The sequence below is a fragment of the Mauremys mutica genome, unplaced genomic scaffold, assembly GCF_020497125.1.
Source record: "Mauremys mutica isolate MM-2020 ecotype Southern unplaced genomic scaffold, ASM2049712v1 Super-Scaffold_100301, whole genome shotgun sequence".
Classification (NCBI taxonomy): domain Eukaryota; kingdom Metazoa; phylum Chordata; order Testudines; family Geoemydidae; genus Mauremys; species Mauremys mutica.
In genome coordinates this window covers 1-8837 of record NW_025423308.1, presented here as the reverse complement: position 1 = coordinate 8837, position 8837 = coordinate 1, and the positions used below count along the sequence as shown (strand labels likewise).

At 57.5% G+C, this 8837-nt stretch overlaps 1 non-coding gene across 1 annotated transcript; it reads left to right on the top strand.

Annotated features, from left to right (window-relative positions):
• The first annotated feature begins 424 nt into the window (after positions 1-424).
• Positions 425-498, top strand: TRNAI-AAU. Its single transcript has one exon. It is a non-coding gene; the product is annotated as a tRNA-Ile (tRNA).
• Positions 499-8837: the final 8339 nt, after the last annotated feature.

Below are 8837 nucleotides of genomic sequence, written 5' to 3'. Positions count from 1 at the left end.
GGTCTGACTACTTCTCCCATGCTCTTCCATTTGAGCTAACTTCCCCCAGCTGTCTCCAGCCTCCCAGTCAGCGCAAGGGGGAGAAGGGCCGGGGTGGAAGAGCTTTGTGCTCCGCAAGGGCTGGCTTTTTGGGAGGCCAAGCGGGGAGAGGGATGGAGGCCACTGGAGGAGCTGAGCCGGCTGACTGTCCATGGCTTCTAAAAGAAGGGCAAGAGAAGGTCCCGCAGCTGCCTTGCCGCTGGAGAACGCGGGCATTGATCCCGCTGTCTCTCGCATGCGAAGTGAGCACTCTACCACTTGAGCTAATTCCCCTACCTTGGCAGGTGGCGTCTTGATCCATTCATTCGATAACGGAGGCCACATCGTTCCCCGCGCCAGCCGGTGACTCCTTCCAAAAGGGTCAGGCAAGAGACAGCACCCCGTAGGCCGGTTAGCTCAGCTGGTTAGAGCATGGTGCTAATAACGCCAAGGTCATGGGTTCAAGCCCCATGCTGGCCACTCCAGGTGCAGGAGGGAGAGATCGGCTTCTGCTCTTGTGGCTGACTGCTAGGGGTGGCAGAGGCCAAAACCAGGTGGGCCGGGAGTGGGCAAGAGCCCTGCTGGGCGCGGGCACAGGCGCCGTGCAGGACGAGGCTCCGGACACCTCCTTGGGCTCCCCTCCCTGGGCTCCTCGCTCCACCTGCTGCCTGAAAGGAACTTGGGCCCGGGGAGGAGACGGGTGAGCCCGGCCGGCTGCCTTCCAGGCTCATAGGAGGCCAGGCTTGAGCTGCCCGCCCGTGAAGCCAAAATCGCAGGCCTGCCGGCTTTCCTGACATTGTCCACAGAGGGTTGACCTGATGGCCCGAATTCTTGCCGGCCGCCAGCTCCACCCAAATAGATCTGAAGCCGGATCACGCTCCCCAGCCCAAGCCACAGAGGAAGGCTTAATACTCGGCACACCAACCTAGGGGAGAGGCTTCATACTCCGCCGGCGCAGGGTGACCTTTGGGACTTTCCTGGACACCATCCTCCCACAGCCAGACCCCCCAAGCCCACCCCTCCGACAGGAAGGAGCAGGAGGACCACTCCGCCCAGGGGCACCACCACTCGAAGTCAGCTTCACTTGCTTTCTCTTCTACCCCTTTCCTCCCAAGTTATGCGCGCCTCACGGGAGCCGGCCCTGGGAAGACGCAGGCACCGCACTCTGACTGGCGCAAGCCAAACGCCCACACCGAGAGTTTAGCACGGGCTCTTGAGGCACTGGAGGAACCCCATGCAGACGCACTGACGGAGCTAAGCTTTACGGCCAAGGGCCCTACCTGTGCAGAAAGCCAACTTGCTTGTGAAAAAGACTCCTCTTTCGGCTCCCCTTCCAAACTTCCAAATGCCTCCAAATGGGAAAACACACACACTGAAACACCCAAACGGTCCTAACGCTGGGGCCAGGCGAAAAAGAAAAGCAAGGAAAAGATTTCTAAATGGCCACCCTGCCAGAGTCGTACAGCTCCGCAAGTGAAACCCATGGGAGGGACATTACACAGAAAAGGGGAATGGAAAGCTGCCCAAATTGAGATGCTGTGGAAAGCTACAGCCCCATCGCTACTCCTACTCTGCACACTTCTTGCAACAGCTGATGAACGGCCAGGTGCTTTTCGCATCCAAGCCCACAGCAGGGGAAGACCTTGAGAAGCTTCCCGTGGCTTGCCTGGTTCAGCTGGTCAGAGTGCGGCACTCGTGGAGGCCAGGGGCACCAACTTATATGGGCTCCTGGGGCTAAAGCCCCAGGAATATTCACAGTCAGGGGCTCTGCTCCACCATTATTTGGAGCTAGGTTTCTCCCCTGCTTGGAGCGCCCCGCCTCCGCCTCTCACCACCCCCCCGCCACCGCCGCCAGGGCTGGAGCTTCCCCCCCTCCACCCCGGAGCTTCCCTGCCTGAACATAAAGAGTGCGCAGCGCGCGTCTCTCTGCCTTGCTGCTGCTGCTGCCGCCGCCTAAGGGCTACAGCATAACAGCAGTGCAAGCTGCTGGTGCTGTAGCACCTCAGGAGGGGAGGGGGCCGTGCCGTGCCTGGCAGCCCTCCCCTCCCCTGCCCCTACCTGGAGGAGACGCGAAGGGACTTCTGGCCAGGAGACGGACATTACTCACCTTAGCAGCTGCTGGGGCTTCCGTGAGTGTTTGTCCCTATGATTCCCCCCAGCCCCAGCCCCCGCCCCCACTCCTGCCCAGTGCTGGGGAAGGGGCAGCCCCACCCCCTCCCACCGTCCCCCAGGGAAGCTGTGGTGAGGGGCAGCAGGCTGCAGCAGGGGTCAGGGAGGCAGGAAGCCACATGTGAAGGCAGTGCCCCTCCCCACCACAGGGCAGATGGGGGAGGGGGTTCATAGACCTACCTGAGCAGCTGGGGCTTGGGTGTATTTTGTGCCAACTTGCCCTCCCTGTCCCCCCCCCAGCCACCACCCTGCAGCCCCCCCACTCCTGCCCCACGCTGGGGACGGGAAAGCCCCATCCCCTACCCCCAGTGAGGCGCAGCAGGCTGCACAGGGGAGGCAGGAAGCCACATGTGAAGGCAATGCCCCCTCCCCCAGCACCCACCAACCCACCCGCCACAGGAGGGATGGGAGAGGGAGGCTTCCTAGACCTGAGCAGCTGGGGCTTGGGTGAATTTTATGACACCCTGCTCCCCCACCCCCATAGCCACCACCCTGCAGACCCCACTTCTGCCCCATGCTGGACAAGGGGCAGCCCCATCCCCCATCCACAGTGAAGTTATGGTGAGGGGCAGCAACATGGAAGGCCACCTGTGATGGCAACCCCCCCCCCCAGTACCCATCACAGGGGAGGGGAGTGAGCTTTCTGGACCTGCGAGGGGCCCTAGGAGCATGTGCAGTGACTGTGGTGCAGAGTGAGTGTGCTGCGGGGGGCAGGGGGGGAGAGGAGGGGTCCCTCCCCTGGAGCTTGCTGCTGCCAGTGGTGGTGATGGGGAGTCCTCTCTGGGCCTAGCCCTGGGGCAGCCTGTCTGCACCCCAAGTTCCTCATCCTCAGCCCTGCCCCACCCCAAAGCCTGCACCCCCAGCACCAAGCACACTCCTGCACTGTGAACCCCTCATCCCCAGCCCCACCCCAGAACCCTCACCTGAGGGGAAAAACATGCAACTTAAATTTGGTGGTCAGTTTGGAGTATCATTGTATTTAGCACAATATTTGATTATTTTACACCCTTCAAAGTATGTAACTGGTCGTATGCAGGTGTTACGAAGTGGGAATGTGCTTAATGTTTTCTCTGAATACTGTGTGGGTGCCTCAGTTTCCCCAATGCATTTCTCAAGGCTCTAGATGGTGGGATAAGAGGGTGTGATTGTTGTAAAGCCCTAGAGGGCCAGTGTGATGCTGTCTGCACAGAGAATGGCTGAAACCCTGTCTCCAGGCAACTGATGGCCTGGGCCCCTCCCCTGCAAAGGTGCCAGCTGAAGGTGTTGGAGACAAAGAGATCAGGTGACCTCCTGGCCCGGGAAAGGAACTGAGCAGAGAGGAATGGGGACTGGAGGGGGTTTCAGTCTGGCACTGGCTGGGAACCAGGCGTGAAGTGCAGACAAGGCGGGTCTGGCTCACTGCCCCCAGAATGGACCCGGCCGAGGGGTCCGGTTCACTGTACCTACAAGCTCTGTTTTAGACCCTGTTCCTGTCATCGAATAAACCTCTGTGTTACTGGCTGGCTGAGAGTCACGTCTGACTTCGCAGTGGGGGGGCAGGACCCTGTGGCTTCCCCAGGACCCCGCTGGGGCGGGCTCACTGTGGGAAGGGCATGGAGGGGCAGAGGATGCTGAATGCTCCAAGGAGAGACCCAGGAGGTGAAGCCGTGTGAGCTTCTTGCCCTGCAGACAGTCTGCTCCAAGGGAGAGGAGGCTCCCCAAAGTCCTGATTGGCTTGGTGGGGAGCAGCTCCAGAGCATCGCCCAGGGACTCCGTGACACCCGATATCCACCACAGGGGAGGCGAGTTGGCTTTCTGGACCTGAGAGAGTCCCTAGGAGCATGTGCAGTGACTGTGGTGCAGAGTGAGTGTGCTGCGGGGGGTGGGGAGGATGGGTCCCTCCCCTGGAGCTTGCGGCTGCCGGTAACAGGGACGGGGAGTCCTCTCTGGCCCTAGCCCTGGGGCAGCCTGTCTGCATCCCAAGTTCCTTATCCCCAGCTCTGCACCCCCAGCACCCCAGCCCTGAGCACTCTCCTGCACTGTGAACCCCTCATCCCCAGCCCCACCCCAGAGCCCTCACCTGAGGGGAAAAACGTGCAACTTAAATTTGGTGGTCAGTTTGGAGTATCATTTTGTTTAGCACAATACTTGACTATTTTACACCCCTTTAAAGTGTATAACTAGTCGTATACAGGTGTTACAAAGTGGGAATGTTCTTAATGTTTTCTCTGAATACTGTGTGGGTGCCTCAGTTTCCCCTGTGCATTTCTCAAGGATCTAGATGGTGGGAAAGGGGGTGTGATTGTTGTAGAGCCCTAGAGGGCCAGTGTGATGCCATCTGCACAGAGAATGGCCGCAACCCTGTCTCCTGGTGGCCTGGGACGCTCTCCTGCAAGGTGCCAACTGAAGGTGTTGGAGAACAGAGAGATCGGGTGGCCTCCTAATGCTTGGAAAAGAGACAAAAGCCAGAGGAGGGAGTGTCAGTGCCTGTGCGGACTTCCGGGAAGAGCATGGTGTGGAAGGGGATGCTGTGATGCTTTGGAACTACTCCATACAAAGCCAGTCAGGACTCTGGGGGAGCCTCCTCTATCTAAGCAGACTGTCTCCAGGGCAAGAAGCTCACACCTTCCTGGGTCTGACCTCGGAGCATTCAGCCCTTCCACACTGTGCCTTACGCAGCGAGTGTGCCCAGGCAGGTCCTGGGGGCAACAAGAGGTCCCTGCACCCCAACTCTGCAGTCAGATGTGACTCTCAGCCAGACAGTAAAACAGAAGGTTTATTAGACAACAGGATCACAGTCTAAAACAGAGCTTGTAGGTACAGAAAACAGGACCCCTCAGTCAGGTCCATCTTGAGGGGTGGGGAGCCCAGACCCAAGTTCTGGGCCTCTCCCGATTTCCCCAGCCAGCTCCATAGAATCATAGAATTCAAGATCAGAAGGGACCATTATGATCATCTAGTCTGACCTCCTGCAAGATGCAGGCCACATAAGCCGATCCACCCACTCCTGAACTAATTCACTCCCTTGACTCTGCTGTTGAATGCTCCAAATCGTGATTTAGAGACTTCAAGTAGCAGATAATCCACCAGCAAGCGACCCCTGCCCCATGCTTCGGAGGAAGGCGAAAAACCTCCAGGGCCACTGCCAATCTACCCTGGAGGAAAATTCCTTCCCGACCCCAAATATGGCGATCAGCTGAACCCCGAGCATGCGGGCAAGACTCTCCAGCCAGACCCTCTGGAAAGGGCTAACAATATCCCAACATTCACCCTTTGTACTAATTACCAGTGGCACGGTATTGACCTATTGACTAAACCCGTTATCCTATCGTACCATCCCCTCCATAAACTTATCCAGCTTAATCTTAAAGTCATGGAGGTCCTTTGCCCCCACTATTTCCCTCGGTAGGCTGTTCCAGAATTGCACTCCTCTGATGGTTAGAAACCTTCGTCTAATTTCAAGCCTAAATTTCCTAACTGACAATTTATATCCGTTTGTCCTCGTGTTCACATTAGCACTGAGCTGAAATAATTCCTCCAAACTGACACTCCCTCATCTGGCCTTTGTGTCTCTTCCGGACAAGAAGGCCACCTGATCTCTTTGTCCCCAACACCGTCAGTTGGCACTTTGCAGGGGAAACTGAGGCACCCACACAGTATTCAGAGAAAACATTAAGAACATTCCCACTTTGTCACAACAGGTGCAACAAAATTTAATACCGTATATTGAAGCAGGCAAGTGCTGCTTCTGACTTTCCACTTTTAATTGACCCTTGTAATCTTGTGGTGCTGACGCATTGTAGCTTCATTTTATATCGGCTTACAGGGTGAGAGCGGGGGACCACCATTTTGGGCCCCACCAAAAATTATACGAACCTGCCGCCTATGCTACCCACAGCCCCCTGCCAGTCCAGCCCTACCCACCCCCAGGTTTGATGGTGCCCCTCACTCTGGACCCGCAGCCCGCTACCAACCCAGTCTTGCCCCCACCCAAGCTTTGATGGTGCCTCTCACTCTCGACCCGCAGCACCCTTCCAGCCGAGCCCTGCCCCCCACAGCTCTGCCAGTGCCCCTCACTCCTGACCCGCAGCCCCTGCCAGCCCAGCCCTGCCCCCCACAGCTCTGCCGGTGCCCCTCACTCCTGACCCACAGCCCCTGCCAGCCCAGCCCTGCCCCCCACAGCTCTGCCGGTGCCCCTCACTCCTGACCCGCAGCCCCTGCCAGCCCAGCCCTGCCCCCCACAGCTCTGCCGGTGCCCCTCACTCCCGACCCGCAGCCCCTGCCAGCCCAGCCCTGCCCCCCCAAGCTATGTTCAAGAATCTGAGAAAAGGTGCAAATCTGAGACTTTGTTAGCATTTTATAATTAGAGAGATGGGAAAATCTCAGGGCATATTCAATTAGAAATAGACAACTAGAGAGAAGTGGGACAAACGTTTAGGGTATTTTATATCAACCTTTGAGATTTGCAGAGAAAACCTTCTGGCAAACAGACGCTACAGGGACCATGCCTGCCCACCCTGGCTAATAGCCATTGATGGACCTGTCCTCTATTAATTTATCTAGTTCTCTTTTTGAACCCTGTTATAGTCTTGGCCTTCACAACAGCCTCTGGCAAGGAGTTCCACAGGTTAACTATGCAACTGCCCTGAGTTTACCCCCCCCCCCCCCGGGTTGTATATGGAAAAGAGGATGAGGATGAGGAGAGCCATGATGTGTCTGTCACTGGCTGGTGCCTCAGTTTCCTCTAGGCAGCAGTGCTGCAGGCTCCTTTGGTCAGTTCCCATGCACCTGTGTCGGGGGAAGGGGGAGTAGAGGCTCATGCTCCCCAGCCCCACACCCCTCCCCCAGCAGCTGGGGAATCCAGGCCAAATGTAACCCTGGTAGCTAGGCAGGGATTAGCCTGGGCTGGGGTAGGGCTGGGGAGGAATTGCGGGGGAGACAGATGCACCTGCTGTGAGGGGAGATCCTCCCATTCCCTGCCAACCCTCCTCACTCCTTGCAGCACGGCGCCCCCTAGCACTTCTTACTCTGTCGTGGGGGTGTCTGCTGCCTGCTTCTCCCTTAGTATCATCTCTCCCCACCCTGGGGCACTGACGTCGCCCGTCCTATGCAAACAGGCAGGCCCTGGTGTGCCCCATGGCACTGCCCTGCAATTGGGGAGGGGGCAGCTGTTGGATGGAGCCATATTGAAATATGGGGGTGGGCAAGGCTGGGGACCAGGACTCCTGGGTTCTCCCCGCAACTCTGGGAGGAGAGTGGAGGTTAGGGAGTAGAGTGGGGGAGGGGCCTTTAGAATTTCAGGAGCTGTCTCTCCTAAGTGAGTTATTGGTGGACCCAATATGACAGGAAGAGAGTGCTAGAGGGGGTGCTGGGCAGTGACAGGCGGGTATAGAGGATGAAAACTCTTCTGTGCAGCTGAGGGAGGGCAGTACCAGGGAAGGGGCATCTGTGAAAGTGGCCAGGTGGAAGGGAGTTGGGGGCCCAGGAGGAGCTGGGCTTTGGCCATGGTGGGTGTTCAGAAAATGCACATTAACAACTCTAGGGTAGCTTGATGGGCAGAGGGTGATTGGAGGAAGGGCCCATCTCTCTGGTCCTCCAGGCCAGTGAAGAATGATGGGGTTGGAGTCTTGTTCCTCACATTCGCAGTGCGAGTACAGAAGGGGCTGGAGCTCCAACCAGGGAGGGCATTACTGGTGGGCTTTGTGCTCCATGGTACTGGTTACGGCTATATCAGTGTGAATGGTCCCCAATTAAGGCATGAAAGGAAAGTTCTATGAAGGAACTGGCTCCCTTCTTCTAGACTGCATGGTGTTTGGTGTGGGGGGGGATTTCAATTGTTGCACCGTCCTGAGGACTGCTGGTCCTGTTTTCCCGACCGTCAGAGGAAACTCTTCTATGATGAGCACTACCTGGCGCAGGTCTGTAGTGAGGTTGGCTTAGAGGACGTGTTCCTCCTATTCCTCTGACCCGAGCTCACAGCAGCCGCAGAGGGGATACACCTTTCTGCAGGGACAGGCCAGGGGTCGCACTGACTGGATTTACGTGAAAGAGAGCACGTCGACAGCCCAGTGCAGGGTGTGCCAATGGACTGTTTGGATCACACAGCTCTCACCGTGTGCTCAATGTGGGCAATTCCCTGACCCATGGCAGAGGACATTGGAAGCTGAACATCCAGAGCTTGCAAGATAAAGGAGCAGGGGGGCGAGGCCTGGAGGTGTTGGCAGAACGGGAAAGCATCAGAGGGTTCTGTGGTTACCAGGGGGATTGGTGGGAATCGGTGAGAGAGGAGTTGGCGGCTTTGTTCCAGCGGTCAGGGAAACACCACAACATTAAAGAAACCAACAGTGCAAAGTCCTGCAGCGTCACCTGTGGGATTTCCACAAGAGCATCCAGGCAGGGGAGCCAGTCAGCGTGTGACTGTTCGACCGGATCAAGCGACAGCTGCCCGAGTTCCAGGAGATGAGGCTGCAGTTGACTGATATGAGCAGGAGCATCGAGTGAAGGGAGGAGCAGACTCCCCTGACATTTTTGCAGCCTGCAGGGAATGGAGACAAAGCAGGGGGATGCAGGGACTCAGGGCAGGCCCCACGGATCTGGTAGTGGAGGACCACAGTCACTGGAGGAGAAGAGAGAGACCCGCGAGAGGAAGCTGATGGTGGGAAGCAATAAGT